The following is a 24,158-nucleotide window of genomic DNA, read 5'->3' on the forward strand; positions in this document are numbered from 1 at the left end:
CAGGTAAGAGTGCCTCAGTAAAACAATTGATGGGCCCCTAGTTCCTGCGGGGCCCCTAGCCTTCAACCTACTCAGCCTTGTAGATAATATGGCTGTGGTGGCTACATGCCTATGTTTTGACAAATATGGAGACCTTTGCTGCCCCCAAACGGCAGAGGACTGTAAATCACTGACAGTCAGCAGCCATAGTGCATCTAACAACGCAGGACCCATAGTGCACAAGAACAGTATAGGCCTGGCACGCGTTTCGGCCACCAATCTGTGGGCTTTATCAAAGAGAATGTCTCTTTGATAAAGCCCACTGATTGGTGTGCAAAAAGTGTCAGAGGCATTTACACTATTTGTTAGTGGTGCCCGGACCATCTCCATTGGGATCCCATAAAGACCGATTTCCCTAATACATCTGCAAAGGGAGATCACAATAATACTGGTAGTACCTGTCAAACAGCGCAGATAGGGGTGGCAATCAAACATAACAGCCTGTAGCAGGGACCGAAATGCAGTGTCCCAGGAGCTGACCGCTATACGTCACAGCTGGACAGAGAAGGAATAAAATCGATATACGGAGAACTTTGTGGGCTTCTAGCAAGACACTTCTCTGCAGCAGTTCTTAATTTTATGCCCTATAATAGTGTCCTAGTTCATTTTTTGAACCACAGTAGAGCCCTATCTAATGTTATGCCTCATAGTAGTGACCTGGTTTCTTTTATGAATCACAGTAGTGCTTAAGTTCACCCAATGTCACATTTCAGAGCTGCCCGTACACATTATGCCGCACAGTACCCCCAATTCACATTATGATATATAGTGCTCCCCGTTTATATTGCGGCACATTACAGTGCTCTGGTTCATATTATATAACATTAAAATGCCCTTGAGTTCATTTTATACCACACAACAATGAGCAAGACCAGGGGCATACCTAGATATATTACAGGCCCCAAGGAAAAAGTTTGAAAGGACCCCTACGTACCACCAAATGGCGAAAAATTTATATAACACATGTAACTTTAACAGGGAAGGTGGCCCCTATCAGCTGTGGGCCCTGTAGCAGCTGCACTGCCTGCACCTATGGTAGCTACGCCCTTGCCGACAGCGATTCTGTATTTTTAGTATGGGACACCACCTACATGGGAGTAATATAAAAATTGGAGTAAAGCTGTGTACCAATACATAGTTTTTTAAACACGTATATTTGTGTGATATATTGTATATATTTTAAATTGCAATTGCAATAAATCTTATGGATATTTTCATTGAAAAATAAATTTTATAGAGAGCTTCGCTGGCTGGGTCTTAAGTAATGTATTCAGTTACATTGGTATCACCTATAACGACGCTGGTCCTTTGTACATTTGTGTGTGTGTGCTTAAGTGTGTACACACACAGGTGTATATATCTATTTTCTTTTTGTGTTTATAAGTGGATACATTTTGCCATGATCTTATACTGGACTTCAGCAGCTGAACTATAAAAACATAAGTACAATCTCTTTTTATAAAAATCTGAAACATAAAGACATTTTTATTCATTATCCGGATATATCAGCGTATACACTTAATTGTGTCTACACCGCAATTTTCTTTGGTCTGCAACTTATATTGGCTCAATACTCACTATTACATACTTTGTCTGTGCCCTTTAACTTCCTGTGAATTTGGGAAATTAATTTTTCATACAAATGCAACAAAACCATAAATAAAATTTTTTCATGTTTTCACCCTGGGATTTATACAATTGCTCTTGTTGTTATATTGCTGTATAGCTAAAGAACATAATTGGATGGAGTTGACTTGAGACAAATTTAATTTGAGCTATTCTGCGTGATTCACTGTCCAAATAAGTAGCCAGTGCAGCACAGGTTATAAGCTGTGGTATCCTGTGACTGAAGAATGCCCTTGATTAAGATATAATAAACACGGCTGCTTTAGTATCCAGTTCTCACTGTTCCATGTAAACTGAAGAAATATAATAATATAGACATATTTTTTCATTTTAAAAATGGGAAACTGACAAAATAGGCAGCTCCTTCTTCACTGTATTCTATAGAGATACTGCAATTTAAGTAATCCAAGTTAGGTAAAGCCAAAAACACTGATGATAGAAATTAACGGCAGATAAGAACCACTTGGCCCATCTAGTCAGCCCCTTATTTGACCATATTGTTACCTCAAACCCTATTTAATCCTTATTTATTTGTAAGGATGTACTTATGTCTATCCCATGCACATTTACATTGTTCTACAGTCTTAGCCTCTACCACCTCTGATGGAAGGCTATTCCACTTGTCTACTACCCTTTCTGTAAAGTAATTTTTTCTCAGATTTCCCCTGAATCTACCTCCCTCCAGTTTCAGTGAATATCCTTGTGTTCTAGTACTTCTTTTCAGTTCTCTCCCCCCCCAACTTCCCTTTGCTGCTCTGCTTCAAACTATACATATTGAGATTTATTTTTTTAGCTTTTCTGGGTATGTTTTATGATGGAGGCCATGCACCATTTTAGTTGCCCTTCTTTGTACAATCTCTAAGGTTTGCTTGACATGATCTCCCGCCAGTAAATCCATGCTGTTTGGGATCCTGTAAATTGCTGGATTTGAGATAATCTTCAACTCTTGCATTGTAAATTAAACACCACTAATTAAAAAGCCCCAGAAGAAATGAACACTGTAGTTTATGACACTGCGGTCAGTATGTCTGAAGGATTATATACATGTAATATTTTCCTATGTTGCTATAAATCAAAATATAATTAGACATTATAATTTATGTTAATTTACAATATCATTTATTTTATAATAGAAACTAGAATTTGCTTTATTTTTTTATTTTGATATAATCAGCAGTTAGTCTAAAGAGCCTTTAGTCATTCACTAAACCTCCGCAGTGACATATGGAAGATGTACTACCCAACATAATAAAGACAAGAACATTTCAGAGAAAAATGATGTCTGTTTAAAATTGACAACAATATTCCACATTATCAAATGATCTTGTGGCGGTAAGCTGTGACTCCAAACTCTTGCCTGTCACTTCTCTGTATCTCACAAAGTAGATATTGTCATACTTGTTACTGACATCTACTAAATCACAGCGGCTTTAGACAGAGGAGAGCACGGGCATTGGGCCTCATTGTTGAACAAATGTCCATTTGTGGGGCGTAAATATATGCATTTACTCACTCTGCATGTAGACTAAATGGGGCCGATTCAATTGTTGATTTTCCCAGCCGCCACTAGATGTCGCCCAACAGAGCACTTCAATTGTTGCTCCATTTGGATGCACTTGCAGCCTGGGAGATGCATTTTAGCTTGCAGACTCCTGAGGTGTGGGCTGAAATGTGCGTAAACTCACCTGTACATTAGACAGGTTTAGCCGCTTTGTGTGGCTAAACCCGGTACCAATGGGTGCGCATATGTGTCATGCACGCCCAACAGGGGCAACAATTGAATAGCCCCAGTGGGCACCCAATATGTTTGGGCACCCACAAAACAACTGAATCGGCCCCAGTGTGTCTGTATCCAGATTTGAGTACCTTATGCATACAATTCTCTAAAACTGAGTACAGTAAGGAGGAGAACAAATAAATGACCTGTGGAACATGACCTAATCATATTTGGAGCACTTCACCACATGTTGCTTAAGGCACATATCTTTTGTTGGTAATGGAGTCTTTTGGGCATATTCAATTAGCCATAGGGTTTACTCCGCAGCCAATTGCATGCTAAAATCGTTATAGCAGGATAATTAGCCTCGATTACCACACGGGAACCCACTGATTTCACATAAAGCGAGGAAGCAAGGAGTTTCCCCTGCGCATGAACTCCCAGTTTTGCAGTTTTCTTGCTGACTTTTCCTCACAGCTCCTCTTCACGCTGGGGTAATCCCCGCTAATTGAATAGGTCCAGCAACAGCAATTAACCGTGGGGTTAATTGAATATGACCGTTTGTGTGGCTACTTGGATAATTACCCCCCTAGCTGATAGTACTTCATTCATTAATGTCAAGCTGTGGCAATATATATGCAGTTTGTACTTTTCATTATATTTTGCTGTATATGCAAAATTCTGACATTTGTGTATATGGCTTCTCCATGCTACCATGTAAGTACAGCATATGAATTTATACTCCTGACACATGCCTAATACAGAAATACTGCTGTGTTTTGAGTTGGATAAATCTTGAGATATTTAAAACTCAACATATTATTATTAGGTATCCGAACTCCAGGTCGACAACAAAAAGGTCGACACACCTTAGGTCGATGCCAATTGGTCGACACACCTTAGGTCAACATGGACAAAAGGTCGACATGGACAAAAGGTCGACAGGAACAAGGTCGACATGGAAAAAGGTCGACATGAGTTTTTCACAATTTTTTTTTCTTTTTTGGAACCTTTTCATACTTAACGATCCACGTGGACTACGATTGGAATGGTAATATGTGCCGAGCAAAGCGGAGTGGAGCAAAGGCACCATGTCCAAAGCATGGCGAGCGAAGGAAACGACACCAAAAAAACCATTAAAAACTCATGTCGACCTTTTTCCATGTCAACCTTGTTCCTGTCGACCTTTTGCCCATGTCGACATAAGGCGTGTCGACCAATTGGTGTTGACCTAAGGTGTGTCGACCTTTTTGTTGTCGACCTGGAGTCCCAGACCCTTATTATTATAATCACCGTTGACTTGTAAGTGCCACTAGTATGTGATAGTTCTATAATAACTGGAGAATGCACTACAATTAGACACAGATTAGTGCACACGGGCCTAATTCAAATGTGGTTGGAGTTGCTATCACTGCTGCTTCCTTGGATGCAGCAGTGGTATGGTGATGCAGCAGGAGGCACCTATTACAAGCAGATGCCTCCTGCTGCAGCAGTGATAAGACCTGCGTCCTAGGATGCAGCCTCGGATCACTGGACTCACCAACGGGCAGCTTGCAACACCCATGGTGCCGCGCAAGCTGGCCATTGCAGAGGCCCATGCAACCACAGAGATACCTGGCCTATTTCCTCCCCCTAAATGACAGCATCATTCCTTCGTTTGGAGAAACAGAGGCTGTCACTGCCCCCGTCCCTCCCAAGATGGCACCAGACTGTCAATTGCTGACAGTCTGATTCCAGACTGCATCCTGTGTCATAGGACCCTTTTGCGCATGCGCAGAAAGGGTCCTGCACATGTTCAAAGTTCCGATAACAGGTATCATACAAGTAAAGATCAGCCAATCTATGGTACTCTAGCTGGTGAATTTACAATAAATTATGCTTACATATTATGTTGGGAATTGTAGTTAGCAATAGCATAATCCTGCAGCAGAGCATCTTCAGCTTCCCCACTGCAAATGCAAGAACAACCACGTATTGCCTTAAAGGAGCTTTTTAGACAATTTAGGTCTATTAGCTTGACCAATGCTCTTGTAACTTTCACTAACTAACGTCCTTACTCTTTGTAGCTTACATCAACATTTCTAACCAATGCATTTATAACAGCCAGAGTTGTTTAATTGAATTGCCCTTACGTACGGTATTACAGAAATGTTCACTGTCAGCAACTGTACTAATTTCCAAGAGCAGAACTGACTTATTCTTGGTATTAAACCCAACAGTAAACAACTATGGGAGTGGTTCCAAGGTGGCTGATGGTTTCCCTCTGTGCATGCATCCCTACTGCACTGCGCATGCGTCGTGAGGTGCAGATTGATATTGCATGGCAATCAATGCGATTTTGATGGGCGTTTCTGGGTTTTAACTGGGGGGGGATTCTACCAGAAGAGGGGGTGTTGCCGCAGTTGCCCTCTGACCGGAGGCCATGGCCTGTCGGACATCATGAACCTGCCATTGGGCAGGTGCAATATCTGATGGTGCAGCCAATGGTGTGCCGATAGTGCGTATTTGTAAACACATCAGTGAATTTGCACCAGAGCTGGTGGACCTCTCAATAGCATGCCCATGGGCATCAGCATAAAGTCGCAGCCGCTACTGCAATAGCGTTCCCCTCTGAATCACCCTCTACTGTATGTGTGGATGCTCCAAATGCTTTAGTTAAGCACAGAAGACAGACAAACAACAGCAATGCATTTACCAAAAGACAGATAAACAACAGCAATGCATTTACCAAAAGACAGACAAACAACAGCAGCAATGCATTTACCAAAAGACAGACAAACAACAGCAATGCATTTACCAAAAGACAGACAAACAACAGCAATGCATTTACCAAAAGACAGACAAACAACAGCAATGCATTTACCAAAAGACAGACAAACAACAGCAATGCATTTACCAAAAGACAGACAAACAACAGCAATGCATTTACCAAAAGACAGACAAACAACAGCAATGCATTTACCAAAAGACAGACAAACAACAGCAATGCATTTACGAAAGCATACTCGTACTTTCCAGAAGGATGAATACAAATAAAATGTCTATCAGACAGTCATTTAAACCTAGAAGAAACCACATTTACTAAACTGCTAGTCCCCCTATGGGACTAATAAATAGAAATCCATGTTTTACATTAGTTCAAGTATGGAAGCATGCAGCAGTTTGTAAATGTACATTGCACAGCACAGGTTACAGTGTATTTGCTCATACTACTGTAATGGGTATCCGCTCAGAATATCAACATCTTAAATGCCTATACCAAATGTATGCAACTGAAATCTCTGCATTGCTATTATCAGGTAGAATGAAAATGTCATTATGCTGGCCTGCTTGCAGTGTGTTGGGGGGATTTGTTTGCTTCTTTCTCTCTAGTCTAGATTAACCCCTCCCTTTGATGCAACTGTGATGGGCCTAGAAATGTGTCTCAGCAACTTCCATTCTGTGTATAATGTTCTGAATGTCGACAGCCAGACTGTTGACATGGTCAAAATGCTGACATCTTCAAATGTTGACATGGTCATGATGACGACATGCTCATTACGTTGACATTTTTTATGTCACCAATACTATTATTCTTATATTTAGGTTAAGGGTTTAGTCTAGGGTTAGGGTAAGGTTTTAGGTTTAGGGATAAGACTAGGTTTAATATTATATTTAGGGTTAGGCTTAAATATAAAAAAAATGGTATGTTGACAATGTGTAAAATTTTAACATTTTGACCATGTTGACATTTGTGTATTTCGACATTTTACATTTCGGCATAATGTCCATGTTAACATTCTAACTGTTGACATTCAGAATGTGCCAACATTTTGGTGCCACTGTTCAGAATGTCAACACATCCATGTAATGTCACATGTTTAGGCATATGGAATGTTGGCGGTGACTGGTTACAATTATTCCCTTATGTTTTTTTTTGGTACATCCCTGGTGTGTCCAGCTGAAAGATTCCATCCCTTTACATACTGTATACTGGTGCTTATTAGTGAGATGCACTATACAGATCAGTGTCATTGCTGCTACAAAAGCTACAGCTGTAATAGCCATGAGGTGTGAAAACAGCTGGTATTACTGAAAACAACAGATTCTCCAGCTAAGATGATATTTTTATTTCACAGCACAAAGGCATAATCAATAAACTGTTTCCCAAAGTCAGTTAAAATAATTGGGAAAGCTTGTGGTCTCTTGCAGCAGTAAGTGTCTGACTGGGGGAAAAACACAGGACGGCTTTCTAAGATACTAACAAAATGTTGAACACATTAAACAAATGCACACTTACTTATCTTTTCACCCGACGGGAGTTTCTGGAGCAGAGATGCACACAGCCAATTGCATCATCAACCACCACCACCAACTCAGTAGGGAGGGGTGCGATGCTGGTGGGGGACCTGCTCTTGCTGGAGTCAGGTAGACTGCACAGAATTCAACGTTTTTCTGGAACGCTGCCTATCTCTGTAGCCCAAACACCAACAACATGTCAATCACGCTGCCACTTTTGGGGCACTACAGGTGACATTGCATTCCCGTATTTGCACATGCGCAGTGTGGCTTCTGCACAGATCTAACATTAAAGATGTGCATAAACATTATGTTTACAAACATCCCTGAATGAGGGTCAATATTAGAGATGAGCGGGTTCGGTTCCTCGGAATCCGAACCCGCCCGAACTTCATGTTTTTTTTCACGGGTCCGAGCGACTCGGATCTTCCCGCCTTGCTCGGTTAACCCGAGCGCGCCCGAACGTCATCATGACGCTGTCGGATTCTCGCGAGGCTCGGATTCTATCGCGAGACTCGGATTCTATATAAGGAGCCGCGCGTCGCCGCCATTTTCACTCGTGCATTGAGATTGATAGGGAGAGGACGTGTCTGGCGTCCTCTCCATTAGAATAGAGATAGATTAGATAGAGAGAGAGAGATTGTGCAGAGTCGCAGACAGAGTTAGTTTACCACAGTCAGTGACCAGTGCAGTTGCTAGTTAACTTTTATTTAATATAATATATCCGTTCACTTCTCTCTGCTATATCCGTTCTCTGCCTGAAAAAAAAAACGATACACAGCACAGTCAGTCACACAGTGTGACTCAGTCTGTGTGCACTCAGCTCAGCCCAGTGTGCTGCACAGTCATCAATGTATAAATTAAAAGCTTATAATTAATTGTGGGGGAGACTGGGGAGCACTGCAGGTTGTTAGCAGGAGCCAGGAGTACAATTATATTAATTAACAGTGCACACTTTTGCTGCAGGAGTGGTGACCAGTGCCTGACCACCAGTATAGTATTGTTGTATACTACTAATATCTCTTTAAATATCAACCAGTCTATATTAGCAGCAGACACAGTACAGTGCGGTAGTTCACGGCTGTGGCTACCTCTGTGTCGGCACACGGCAGGCAGTCCGTCCGACCAGAATTGTATTATTTATTATTATATACCTACCACCTAACCGTGGTTTTTTTTTCATTCTTTATACCGTCATAGTGTCATCCTAATTGTTACGAGTATACTACTATCTCTTTATCAACCAGTGTACAGTGCGGTAGTTCACGGCTGTGGCTACCTCTGTGTCGGCACACGGCAGGCAGTCCGTCCGACCAGAATTGTATTATTTATTATTATATACCTACCACCTAACCGTGGTTTTTTTTTTCATTCTTTATACCGTCATAGTGTCATCCTAATTGTTACGAGTATACTACTATCTCTTTATCAACCAGTGTACAGTGCGGTAGTTCACGGCTGTGGCTACCTCTGTGTCGGCACACGGCAGGCAGTCCGTCCGACCAGAATTGTATTATTTATTATTATATACCTACCACCTAACCGTGGTTTTTTTTTTCATTCTTTATACCGTCATAGTGTCATCCTAATTGTTACGAGTATACTACTATCTCTTTATCAACCAGTGTACAGTGCGGTAGTTCACGGCTGTGGCTACCTCTGTGTCGGCACACGGCAGGCAGTCCGTCCGACCAGAATTGTATTATTTATTATTATATACCTACCACCTAACCGTGGTTTTTTTTTCATTCTTTATACCGTCATAGTGTCATCCTAATTGTTACGAGTATACTACTATCTCTTTATCAACCAGTGTACAGTGCGGTAGTTCACGGCTGTGGCTACCTCTGTGTCGGCACACGGCAGGCAGTCCGTCCGACCAGAATTGTATTATTTATTATTATATACCTACCACCTAACCGTGGTTTTTTTTTCATTCTTTATACCGTCATAGTGTCATCCTAATTGTTACGAGTATACTACTATCTCTTTATCAACCAGTGTACAGTGCGGTAGTTCACGGCTGTGGCTACCTCTGTGTCGGCACACGGCAGGCAGTCCGTCCGACCAGAATTGTATTATTTATTATTATATACCTACCACCTAACCGTGGTTTTTTTTTTCATTCTTTATACCGTCATAGTGTCATCCTAATTGTTACGAGTATACTACTATCTCTTTATCAACCAGTGTACAGTGCGGTAGTTCACGGCTGTGGCTACCTCTGTGTCGGCACACGGCAGGCAGTCCGTCCGACCAGAATTGTATTATTTATTATTATATACCTACCACCTAACCGTGGTTTTTTTTTTCATTCTTTATACCGTCATAGTGTCATCCTAATTGTTACGAGTATACTACTATCTCTTTATCAACCAGTGTACAGTGCGGTAGTTCACGGCTGTGGCTACCTCTGTGTCGGCACACGGCAGGCAGTCCGTCCGACCAGAATTGTATTATTTATTATTATATACCTACCACCTAACCGTGGTTTTTTTTTTCATTCTTTATACCGTCATAGTGTCATCCTAATTGTTACGAGTATACTACTATCTCTTTATCAACCAGTGTACAGTGCGGTAGTTCACGGCTGTGGCTACCTCTGTGTCGGCACACGGCAGGCAGTCCGTCCGACCAGAATTGTATTATTTATTATTATATACCTACCACCTAACCGTGGTTTTTTTTTTCATTCTTTATACCGTCATAGTGTCATCCTAATTGTTACGAGTATACTACTATCTCTTTATCAACCAGTGTACAGTGCGGTAGTTCACGGCTGTGGCTACCTCTGTGTCGGCACACGGCAGGCAGTCCGTCCGACCAGAATTGTATTATTTATTATTATATACCTACCACCTAACCGTGGTTTTTTTTTTCATTCTTTATACCGTCATAGTGTCATCCTAATTGTTACGAGTATACTACTATCTCTTTATCAACCAGTGTACAGTGCGGTAGTTCACGGCTGTGGCTACCTCTGTGTCGGCAGTCGGCAGGCAGTCCGTCCATCCATAATTGTATTATTATTATAATATATACCACCTAACCGTGGTTTTTTTTTCATTCTTTATACCGTCGTCATAGTGTCATACTAGTTGTTACGAGTATACTACTATCTCTTTATCAACCAGTGTACAGTGCGGTAGTTCACGGCTGTGGCTACCTCTGTGTCGGCACACGGCAGGCAGTCCGTCCGACCAGAATTGTATTATTTATTATTATATACCTACCACCTAACCGTGGTTTTTTTTTTCATTCTTTATACCGTCATAGTGTCATCCTAATTGTTACGAGTATACTACTATCTCTTTATCAACCAGTGTACAGTGCGGTAGTTCACGGCTGTGGCTACCTCTGTGTCGGCAGTCGGCAGGCAGTCCGTCCATCCATAATTGTATTATTATTATAATATATACCACCTAACCGTGTTTTTTTTTTCATTCTTTATACCGTCGTCATAGTGTCATACTAGTTGTTACGAGTATACTACTATCTCTTTATCAACCAGTGTACAGTGCGGTAGTTCACGGCTGTGGCTACCTCTGTGTCGGCAGTCGGCAGGCAGTCCGTCCATCCATAATTGTATTATTATTATAATATATACCACCTAACCGTGGTTTTTTTTCCATTCTTTATACCGTCGTCATAGTGTCATACTAGTTGTTACGAGTATACTACTATCTCTTTATCAACCAGTGTACAGTGCGGTAGTTCACGGCTGTGGCTACCTCTGTGTCGGCAGTCGGCAGGCAGTCCGTCCATCCATAATTGTATTATTATTATAATATATACCACCTAACCGTGGTTTTTTTATACCACCTAACCGTGGCAGTCCGTCCATAATTGTATACTAGTATCCAATCCATCCATCTCCATTGTTTACCTGAGGTGCCTTTTAGTTCTGCCTATAAAATATGGAGAACAAAAAAGTTGAGGTTCCAAAATTAGGGAAAGATCAAGATCCACTTCCACCTCGTGCTGAAGCTGCTGCCACTAGTCATGGCCGAGACGATGAAATGCCAGCAACGTCGTCTGCCAAGGCCGATGCCCAATGTCATAGTACAGAGCATGTCAAATCCAAAACACCAAATATCAGAAAAAAAAGGACTCCAAAACCTAAAATAAAATTGTCGGAGGAGAAGCGTAAACTTGCCAATATGCCATTTACCACACGGAGTGGCAAGGAACGGCTGAGGCCCTGGCCTATGTTCATGGCTAGTGGTTCAGCTTCACATGAGGATGGAAGCACTCAGCCTCTCGCTAGAAAACTGAAAAGACTCAAGCTGGCAAAAGCACCGCAAAGAACTGTGCGTTCTTTGAAATCCCAAATCCACAAGGAGAGTCCAATTGTGTCGTTTGCGATGCCTGACCTTCCCAACACTGGACGTGAAGAGCATGCGCCTTCCACTATTTGCATGCCCCCTGCAAGTGCTGGAAGGAGCACCCGCAGTCCAGTTCCTGATAGTCAGATTGAAGATGTCAGTGTTGAAGTACACCAGGATGAGGAGGATATGGGTGTTGCTGGCGCTGGGGAGGAAATTGACCAGGAGGATTCTGATGGTGAGGTGGTTTGTTTAAGTCAGGCACCCGGGGAGACACCTGTTGTCCGTGGGAGGAATATGGCCGTTGACATGCCAGGTGAAAATACCAAAAAAATCAGCTCTTCGGTGTGGAGGTATTTCACCAGAAATGCGGACAACAGGTGTCAAGCCGTGTGTTCCCTTTGTCAAGCTGTAATAAGTAGGGGTAAGGACGTTAACCACCTCGGAACATCCTCCCTTATACGTCACCTGCAGCGCATTCATAATAAGTCAGTGACAAGTTCAAAAACTTTGGGTGACAGCGGAAGCAGTCCACTGACCAGTAAATCCCTTCCTCTTGTAACCAAGCTCACGCAAACCACCCCACCAACTCCCTCAGTGTCAATTTCCTCCTTCCCCAGGAATGCCAATAGTCCTGCAGGCCATGTCACTGGCAAGTCTGACGAGTCCTTTCCTGCCTGGGATTCCTCCGATGCATCCTTGCGTGTAACGCCTACTGCTGCTGGCGCTGCTGTTGTTGCCGCTGGGAGTCGATGGTCATCCCAGAGGGGAAGTCGTAAGCCCACTTGTACTACTTCCAGTAAGCAATTGACTGTTCAACAGTCCTTTGCGAGGAAGATGAAATATCACAGCAGTCATCCTACTGCAAAGCGGATAACTGAGTCCTTGACAACTATGTTGGTGTTAGACGTGCGTCCGGTATCCGCCGTTAGTTCACAGGGAACTAGACAATTTATTGAGGCAGTGTGCCCCCGTTACCAAATACCATCTAGGTTCCACTTCTCTAGGCAGGCGATACCGAGAATGTACACGGACGTCAGAAAAAGACTCACCAGTGTCCTAAAAAATGCAGTTGTACCCAATGTCCACTTAACCACGGACATGTGGACAAGTGGAGCAGGGCAGGGTCAGGACTATATGACTGTGACAGCCCACTGGGTAGATGTATGGACTCCCGCCGCAAGAACAGCAGCGGCGGCACCAGTAGCAGCATCTCGCAAACGCCAACTCTTTCCTAGGCAGGCTACGCTTTGTATCACCGCTTTCCAGAATACGCACACAGCTGAAAACCTCTTACGGCAACTGAGGAAGATCATCGCGGAATGGCTTACCCCAATTGGACTCTCCTGTGGATTTGTGGCATCGGACAACGCCAGCAATATTGTGTGTGCATTAAATATGGGCAAATTCCAGCACGTCCCATGTTTTGCACATACCTTGAATTTGGTGGTGCAGAATTTTTTAAAAAACGACAGGGGCGTGCAAGAGATGCTGTCGGTGGCCAGAAAAATTGCGGGACACTTTCGGCGTACAGGCACCACGTACAGAAGACTGGAGCACCACCAAAAACTACTGAACCTGCCCTGCCATCATCTGAAGCAAGAAGTGGTAACGAGGTGGAATTCAACCTTCTATATGCTTCAGAGGTTGGAGGAGCAGCAAAAGGCCATTCAAGCCTATACAATTGAGCACGATATAGGAGATGGAATGCACCTGTCTCAAGTGCAGTGGAGAATGATTTCAACGTTGTGCAAGGTTCTGATGCCCTTTGAACTTGCCACACGTGAAGTCAGTTCAGACACTGCCAGCCTGAGTCAGGTCATTCCCCTCATCAGGCTTTTGCAGAAGAAGCTGGAGGCATTGAAGAAGGAGCTAACACGGAGCGATTCCGCTAGGCATGTGGGACTTGTGAATGCAGCCCTTAATTCGCTTAACAAGGATTCACGGGTGGTCAATCTGTTGAAATCAGAGCACTACATTTTGGCCACCGTGCTCGATCCTAGATTTAAAGCCTACCTTGGATCTCTCTTTCCGGCAGACACAGGTCTGCTGGGGTTGAAAGACCTGCTGGTGACAAAATTGTCAAGTCAAGCGGAACGCGACCTGTCAACATCTCCTCCTTCACATTCTCCCGCAACTGGGGGTGCGAGGAAAAGGCTCAGAATTCCGAGCCCACCCGCTGGCGGTGATGCAGGGCAGTCTGGAGCGACTGCTGATGCTGACATCTGGTCCGGACTGAAGGACCTGACAACGATTACGGACATGTCGTCTACTGTCACTGCATATGATTCTCTCAACATTGATAGAATGGTGGAGGATTATATGAGTGACCGCATCCAAGTAGGCACGTCACACAGTCCGTACTTATACTGGCAGGAAAAAGAGGCAATTTGGAGGCCCTTGCACAAACTGGCTTTATTCTACCTAAGTTGCCCTCCCACAAGTGTGTACTCCGAAAGAGTGTTTAGTGCCGCCGCTCACCTTGTCAGCAATCGGCGTACGAGGTTACATCCAGAAAATGTGGAGAAGATGATGTTCATTAAAATGAATTATAATCAATTCCTCCGCGGAGACATTGACCAGCAGCAATTGCCTCCACAAAGTACACAGGGAGCTGAGATGGTGGATTCCAGTGGGGACGAATTGATAATCTGTGAGGAGGGGGATGTACACGGTGATATATCGGAGGGTGAAGATGAGGTGGACATCTTGCCTCTGTAGAGCCAGTTTGTGCAAGGAGAGATTAATTGCTTCTTTTTTGGGGGGGGTCCAAACCAACCCGTCATATCAGTCACAGTCGTGTGGCAGACCCTGTCACTGAAATGATGGGTTGGTTAAAGTGTGCATGTCCTGTTTTGTTTATACAACATAAGGGTGGGTGGGAGGGCCCAAGGATAATTCCATCTTGCACCTCTTTTTTCTTTTCTTTTTCTTTGCATCATGTGCTGATTGGGGAGGGTTTTTTGGAAGGGACATCCTGCGTGACACTGCAGTGCCACTCCTAGATGGGCCCGGTGTTTGTGTCGGCCACTAGGGTCGCTAATCTTACTCACACAGTCAGCTACCTCATTGCGCCTCTTTTTTTCTTTGCGTCATGTGCTGTTTGGGGAGGGTTTTTTGGAAGGGACATCCTGCGTGACACTGCAGTGCACTCCTAGATGGGCCCGGTGTTTGTGTCGGCCACTAGGGTCGCTAATCTTACTCACACAGTCAGCTACCTCATTGCGCCTCTTTTTTTCTTTGCGTCATGTGCTGTTTGGGGAGGGTTTTTTGGAAGGGACATCCTGCGTGACACTGCAGTGCCACTCCTAGATGTGCCCGGTGTTTGTGTCGGCCACTAGGGTCGCTAATCTTACTCACACAGTCAGCTACCTCATTGCGCCTCTTTTTTTCTTTGCGTCATGTGCTGTTTGGGGAGGGTTTTTTGGAAGGGCCATCCTGCGTGACACTGCAGTGCCACTCCTAGATGGGCCCGGTGTTTGTGTCGGCCACTAGGGTCGCTTATCTTACTCACACAGCGACCTCGGTGCAAATTTTAGGACTAAAAATAATATTGTGAGGTGTGATGTGTTCAGAATAGGCTGAAAATGAGTGTAAATTATGTTTTTTGAGGTTAATAATACTTTGGGATCAAAATTACCCCCAAATTCTATGATTTAAGCTGTTTTTTAGGGTTTTTTGAAAAAAACACCCGAATCCAAAACACACCCGAATCCGACAAAAAAAATTCGGTGAGGTTTTGCCAAAACGCGGTCGAACCCAAAACACGGCCGCGGAACCGAACCCAAAACCAAAACACAAAACCCGAAAAATTTCCGGCGCTCATCTCTAGTCAATATGATTATTTGGAAAGAAGAATTCAGATAATAGTAATAACCACAGACACAAGCCAATGATTTACCTACACAGCTGAAGATAAAAATAGTCTACACAGTGTAATGTTTAATATTAGAGAGTTTGATAGGAGAGTCTTCTGTCTAATAGTATTCAGCTCCAGGTTACGATGCTTGACCGAACAATTTGTTCCAGCTTCTAGATTTTACTCTTTCAATGAGAATATATATCTCTGAAATCAGATTTTTCTCTTTTTCCTTTTTAAAAGTGGATTTTAAAATCAAAACTGCACACTTTTTCAATTACACACTGTATCCCCATGAGATACCTTGTCATGTAACTATGAATGAAGAAATCCACAGTAGTTGAGTAGCTTTTCTTTTTAAAGTATCTATGATAAAATGCAACCCATAAGCTATTGTGTCAATTCCATAATCACCAGAAATACAATGCAAATGTTATCCACCCATCTCCTGGACTTGTTAGTAAATGCCCTGTGAGTGCATGCAGACAGGAAATACCCCTGCACTGCCCCTTTGTGTGTGCTTTGCTAAAAATAACTGAACAAACGGAATTTAAAGTCCCCCCAAAGAGAATTCAAGGACAATGGGCGTGCTTCAGAGGTGGATGCAGGAGTGCTGTCGCAGCGGATCTGAGAAGGTATGTAAGCGATGCAGCTGTCCTCTTCTGAAATGAGACACCCACCTGTGCCTCCTGAGATCCACTGCATGTGTCCAAGGCGCAGCGTTGGATCACCTTTGGAAGCAACGTGCAGGCCAACCCTAAGGTTACTCAGAGTATCTACCGCATCTAAGTTGCTGAGCTGGAAGACTCAGACACTGCCTTTGGCGCTCCAACAAACTGGAAGCCACATGCCTCCATTTTTTTGTGCTAGGCTCCACCCCAAAACAGCAGCAGCATATCAATCACTGTGGCTTGCAGCACACTGCGAGCTGCACCGCAGCTGTATCGAGGCACATGATCACTATGTCTCCGACGCACACGCAGTCCTCAAAACATCACCCATCTGCGTAAAAATCGGAACAGAGACCACCTCTGAATCAGCTCCAGTGTGCATGTATGCTCAGGGTGGTGCATGCAGCATACTGTACATGATCAAATTCAACACCCATTTACAATCTACCAAGCAAAAAACAGTGTACTACACCTAAATGTAGGCTATAACAAAAAAAAGCAATGGGCTCTTTTAAGTTTTAACCTTGGGCTGTAGGGACCTGTGTAAATAACAAGACTGGTTCTCATGGAATGCCAAATTTACTACCCCAGCAGTGTATATACGGCAGTAATTTCATTATATACACAAAATATGTTATCAAAGTGTATTGTTTTTTTCCTATTGTGTTTTTTTTCCCTATTAAGGCCAATATGTTTTTTTTTCCCCTGTGGGAGTCAATGAGTCTTATTGTTTTCTGTAGGGACCAGTGTCATTTTTATTTTATTTTAATGTAGTGTCTGTGTTTTTGCTGTGGGGGCGAAAGAGGTTTTTTTAAGTGCATTGTAATGGTATTAGCATAAAATCACATATGCAACTGCAGCAAAAGACGCAAGGAAGTCCGCAATTGAGTTTAACTCAGAATCAGCCACTATAAGGAATGATCTCGCCCCCCCTCGACAGACCCCACACTCATTAGGGCTGCCTCCATGAATTCCCTGGACTTTTTATACTTTTTATTACGGTTATATAAAAGCAAATATTTCTTAGTAAATTTCAACTGATATGGGCATAATATATTCACATTAATATATTCCTCTAAGGCTATACTAGTGTCTTATGATTACACAGGAAAGCAGTATTGGGAAGTATATCAAGTAAGTCACCAATTTTAGATTTAGAAGAATATTGTGCTGTACACTAAATCTGCTACCATACAGATGTTATAACTCAGGGCCTAATTCAGCATGGATTGCAAAAGCAATGGGCACTGCAGGTGGGGAAAATGTAACATGTGCAGAGAGAGTTACATTTGGGTGGGTTATTTTGTTTCTGTGCAGGGTAAATACTGGCTGCTTTATTTTTTACACTGCAATTTAGATTTCAGTTTGAACAGTTTGAACACACCCCATCCAAATCTAACTCTCTCTGCACATGTTACACTTGCCCCACCTGCAGTGCACATGGTTTTGCCCATTAGAGAAAGATTTTGCTTTTGTGATCCATGCTGAATTAGGCCCTCAGTGATTAGGGACCACTTAGATAGTGCTGTCATTACAAGCTGATGAATGACAACCCAATTTCATAGAGTAAAAGAACAAAATGCAGCTCAGTAAGAAAACACACCCAAGCAAAACAACAAATACTGCAATCAAGTTACTGATATATAAAATATAAATGCATTCATTGCATAATTTGTATTTATCAGCCTAAAGCATTCATGATGACTAGAAAAGTACAGTCAACTTTATAACACCCTCTGGGTGTAAAAAATAATAATTTGCTATTACAGGACAGTATGTCTCCAGTTTAGTAGTCAGGATGAGTTCAACCCACACAACAAACACAGATCAAATGGTCATCTATGAAAAGGATATATTGATGGAGCCAAAAATAATGCTGCAGGGGAATTTCAGGAATCCGTTTTTACTTGACAACTAATAAAGATTTATATTTTTACACTGTAAGCAATTATTTCAGTGCTTGTTCAATAAAAACCAAAATTGGCCCCGAAGCTCTAAATCAAATATAGCCAGTACTTTGGACACTTCTTAATCAATGGACAGTTTTTAGAAAAAAACAAATGTGATATTCTTCACGTGAGACAGTTAGTAACAGGTGAATTATAATTATATACATATATACATAACCTCATGTCCAGTCCTAGGGCTTGAAATACATACGTACATATATATGTGAATGTGAATGATCTAAACTGCCAAACACGTGCTGGCAACTGAATGCACACAGAGATTCAGTTGGTGTTCACAGCAAACTAGAATGGAGGAATAAAGTGAACTAAGAGACTTTGACCATGGAATGATTCTTGTGGAGTAATTGTTGGTGCCAGACTAAGGGGTCTATTTACTAAGCCTTGGATGGAGATAAAGTGAATGGAGACAAAATATCAGCCAATGAAGTCCTAACTACTATGTCACAGGCTGGGTATGAAAAATGACAGTTAGGAGCTGATTGGCTGGTGCTTTATCTCCGTGCACTTTATCTCCATTCAAGGCTTAGTAAATAGACCCCTTAAGTGGTTTGAGAATCTCAGAAACTTCTATTCTATTGGAATCTTCAGAGTGTCAGTTCTTAAGGCAAGAACCTCACGTGTTACAACAGTGGTATGTAGAAGGGCATTTCTGAATGCACACCACATCAGACCATGAAATGGGTGAGTTACAGTAGTTCACACTGGGTTCTACTCCTGCCAGCTAAGAACAGGATAACAAGGCTACAGTGGTCACAGGCTCACCAATGCTGGACATCTGTAGATTGACAAAAACATTGCCTGGTAGGAGGAATCTCAATTTCTAATGTGACATGCAGTTAGATGGCAGAGTCTGACTTGGGTATATAAACAGCATGAATCCATTGGAAGGCCACAAATTGAATACCGCTGCTGTATATACAAACCCAGTGTCATCTTGCCAAGGTAACAAATGCTCATGCTCATTTGTTCTCCATGCAAAGTCTTCCCAACATTACACAAAGCATCTGCTGGTTCTATACAATAAATGCCAGGGGGTATATTTACTAAGAATCGTATTTCTGCCGATTTCAGCCGAGATCAATCTCGGCTGACATCGGCAGTGTGACATTGCAACTTTTTGTTAAAAAAATTCGGTAATTCGATGTCGATGAAATTCGTATTGCCGGCAGTGTTTTAAGGGAGAGAATGGTAAAACACTGCCGGACTTAACACAGTGAACTCCAGCCGGATCAGTGTGATCCGTGCAGGGTTTCATTGTGTACATTACTGAAATAGTTAAAATAAAATAAAAAATAGTGTGGGGTCCTCCCTCCTAAGCATAACCAGCCTCGGGCTCTTTGAGCCGGTCCTGGTTGTTAAAATACAGGGGGGGAATGCGTAGGGGTCCCCAGTATTTATACAACCAGCACCAGGCTCTTGGTTCGGTACTGGTTTTAAAAATACAGGGGACAAAAGAAGTAGGGGTCCCCCATATTTTTTAATCCTGCACCGGGCTCCACTAGCCAGGGAGATAATGCCGCAGCGGGGGACACATTTATATTGGTCCCTGCGGCCGTGGCATTACCCCCCCCCCCCCTTCCTCCAACTAGTCACCCCTGGCCAGGGTTACCTGGGAGAGTGGAGACCCCTTAAATCAAGGGGGCCCACCCCTCCAGGCACCCAAGGGCCAGGTGAGAAGCCAGAGGCTGTCCCCAGCACCCCTGGGCGGTTGGTGTAGGGCTGATAGCCAAAAGTGTGTAAAAATAGAATATTGTCTTTTTTTCTGTGGAACTACAAGTCCCAGCAAGCCTCTCCCGCATGCTGGTACTTGGAAAACTACCAGTACCAGCATGCAGGGAATAAACGGGCCCACTGGTACCTGTAGTTACACAACAAAAGAAATACCCCCCAAAAAATACCAACACACCGTGATAGTACAAGTTTATTTACACAAACATACACACTCACACATACTTACCTAGTGTCCCATGGAGCCCAACGGTCAACGTAGAATCCATGGGGTACCTGTAAAAATAACCCCAATATACTCACCTACTGTATAATCCAGTGAAGATCGGTCCTCTTCTGTCCATGTAGGCATCCGCAGGGTTAAAAATAACAAACCGCAAAAACCCGGTCCACACCACTAAAGGGAATCCATGTTTTCACATGGATCCCAGTTCCCCAAATGCCAAATATGGCAGAATATGAATTCTTAGTAAATTACCGTGTTGTATAAAATAACAGCCGCATTTGACTGATGGTCTATTGATTCGTATTTTTGTGGACGGGCATGTATCTCAATATGTATAGCCCCAACACTGCAGAGATTTGTGTTTAGTAAATACCCAAGATGCCACTTAGAAAAAAAAGCTAAATCGAATGGAATCGGGACCTTAGTAAATTTCCACCAAGGTCTTTGAACAAAGTCCAAAAACTGAAAGAACTCTTTGTTATGTTTTATTTTTATTTATGCTTTGTGCATGTATCTGATGGTGTCATGTAGAAAATGTCTGCATTTGCAGTTTTATATTGTGTTTGCTTGCACTGCATGTCTGGATACGGCACAGAAGGGACACATGTAGTTTACGATCTCTAGATCTTTCAGAACCACTAGAAGCCTGTCTAACTGCCAAGAGATGTGCAGAGCAGACCCAAATAGAGATGTGTACACTAGAGCGCAGCACTGCTCGTAGAACACAGAGTGATTTCACTGTATTGAAGAGATTCAGTACCAGTAAGTAGAGAACACAACATGATTGTTTTATAATGAAGAATAGAGAGAAATAAATATGGCTCGATTTTTGTATGAATTTTCTTAGTAAACATGGACATGGGCTACTTGCATCAAAAAGTACTTTTTACCAATGCTTATTTTGCATCACCTGACACTCTGTAATAACATATTTTATTTAGCCATCTTACCTTTCTTTTCTGCACTGTCTTCCAAGGTAGTTTCTTTCTCCTTGTTAAAATGCTTCTTCTAGCTTCCAATTATTTTCCATGAACTATAGTAAGTTTCTGCTCTCCAGTTTCTCCGCTCACATCTTTTGTCATAATCTTGCTCCCCTGCTATCTTCAACCCAGTAATATCTATTATCTGTACCACATGCAGTATATAGTTACGGTACCGGAGTCACTTTACACAGTCTGTTTAATTACCTTGCAATAAACACTCCATATTTTTTTTCTTGTTGCTTTGTATTTTGTGTACAGTAAAATAAGAATATTCCTGTTATAGGACTTTAGCTAGTTTACATAATAGTGCTAGGAGTCTGCTTGCAGAGCTCACCATTCATTATAGATGTCTCTCTTCCCATGATCATAGGGGATAATTCACATCGCTGCAGCGGCAGCGATCGCAGTCTGAATTACTTTGTGGAGTGCGCACAGGCAGCGGCCGCACTGTGCGTGCGCAACCCGGGGGGGGGGCAGTGAGGCTGCGATCAATTCTGCCTGATTGACAGGCAGAGGCGGGAGGGGGCAAGCCTATGGCGTTAGAACGCCGTTGGCGGGTCATGGGCCGGACAACGGAGGCATGTCCGGACCGTTGGGGGGCCAGGCGCAGCGGCTGCGTGACGTCACACACAGCCGCTGTGACCCGGGACGCGGGCAGTAGCTGGCAGGGAGCTACTTATCAGGTACAAAAGCATTGCCGCCGTGCATAGTTTCCCAAACTCCACCATTATGATCTAGGTTTCAAGGATATCTATGCTTGAGCACAGGTGACTTAATCGGTACCTCAGTCAGTTGGACTTACCCATCTAAACTAAAGCATGGATATCCTTAAAATCCTGACTGTAATGGCAGATTGAGGGAAACACTGATCAAACACGTTGCCTCTCTACTGCACCTTTGTGTATGTCACAGTAGGTAGAAGGAGATGGGAGCAGCCAGGTGAGAGGAGCTGAGAACAGACAGGAAGCTCAAGCAAGGAGGAACAAGAAGAGGCACCATGTGTGGTGTAACAACTCCTCACTGTTAGTCTGTGTGTGGCTTGTAGTATGAATGTGCTCTCATTGGAGAAATATGTACTCAAACTATGATCTGCTGTGAAAATGAGGTAATGATACAACAGATATTTACGGTGTAGATGCGCAACAAAACTCAGTGAGCAGCTACCGGTGTGCACAATAGAGGTGTATCCCACACATCAGAAAACAATTACATAGAGGCAAAGATTGTGCACATACAGATGGAGCGCTCACCAATTAACATATTAACCCCATGTGTGACATGACGGACAAAGTGATAGGGAATAAATACATTCACCCTTAATAGGATGATGATCCTCAATGGAAAAATGAAATGGTAATTTCCTGAAGGGTTCTTTTCCTTCACATGCAAGGCATAAATGGAACTGGTATATCCTGAAACAAAAAAGTACCTCTCTTCCCAATATGATTGAGAATTTTAGAGAGGTACTAAGAAATGGCAGACCATAGTGTAGTATGGATTAAAAACACGCACAAGTTTAATGCCACAGATTAAACTTACAAGAAGGTTAAAATAAAACAGCATATCAATAAAGACTCCATATATTTTCACAGTAGGTATATCACCAAGGAGGGCCCAGGACCACAGATGTAACCAGTGTGGGATGCAGACAGGCTTTCCGGATGCCTAGCAGCAACCAGGGTCGTTCTCCAGATAGGTGGTAAAGTCCGTTGGTGTCAGAGTCAATAATGAAATAAAACAAAGGTCACGCTTAACGCGTATCGGACGTAAAGTCCTTCTTCAGAAGCATGACCCATTCACTCCACAGAGCAGTTTATAACAGCCCCCCATTAGGGTTCTCAGGTGATGTCCATCTCGTTGAACGACCGACGTCCAGAACGGCGCATGCGTCACTGCCGTCAATAACCGGAACCGGAAGTCGCGCTTGCGTTCCACGATGTCAATAGCCGGAACCGGAAGTAGATTTTGCGTTCCATATGCATCTCAGGCGATAGTGTTTCCTGTCCTAGAGACGCACAAATCGGTTGTTCATGGATCCCGTCAAATAGGAAGTCCCTTAGCCATAGATATATCACCATATATATATATAGTGGCAAAGTCCCGGACTGACATATATTTTAAAAACAAAACGAAAGAATAAAACAAAAATTAGCAGACTCATATCTAAAAGGTATATATGAAGCAATGCATAGTGGTGGAAACTTATCGAGACATGCACTAAGTGAGAAAACATTTTAACTCGAAATCCCCGTTGAGACCCCTGGGAGTGAGGGTACCCAAACGGTGTATAGATTTCATCTCAGCCTGCGCAAGTCGTTTTTCTAAATCCCTCGTTCTCCACTTCTGATATACCACTTGTATGCCCCAAAAGTTCCTCAAACAACAAGTATTGGAGCCATGTACTCGCTTAAAGTGAGAGGAAACATTGTGAGTGTCTAGACCTTTACGAATGTTGTATATGTGCTCGGCCCACCTCACCTTAGCACTTCTTCCTGTCCGACCCACATAAGCAAGTCCACAGGTGCATTCGAGCACATATACAACATTTTTTGTATGACATGTGATGAAATCCCTGATGGAATAGGTTTGACCATTAACAGTATATTCAGTAAACTTTCTCACAGGTGCTTTAACCGTTTTGCACATCAGGCAATCACCACACCGGTGAAAACCTTTAGTCCTGATGCTTTGCCTGATCTCTGTGTCCAAACTACTCTTAACCAAATGATTCTTTAG

General features: G+C 42.9%; 1 protein-coding gene across 14 annotated transcripts in view; it reads right to left on the reverse strand.

Moving 5' to 3' along the window:
- PTPRM (protein tyrosine phosphatase receptor type M) overlaps nt 1-24,158 on the reverse strand; it is a 1,209,695-nt gene that overhangs the window by 532,175 nt on the left and 653,362 nt on the right. The window lies entirely within an intron of this gene.

Source organism: Pseudophryne corroboree, chromosome 5 (assembly GCF_028390025.1).
Source record: "Pseudophryne corroboree isolate aPseCor3 chromosome 5, aPseCor3.hap2, whole genome shotgun sequence".
Classification (NCBI taxonomy): domain Eukaryota; kingdom Metazoa; phylum Chordata; class Amphibia; order Anura; family Myobatrachidae; genus Pseudophryne; species Pseudophryne corroboree.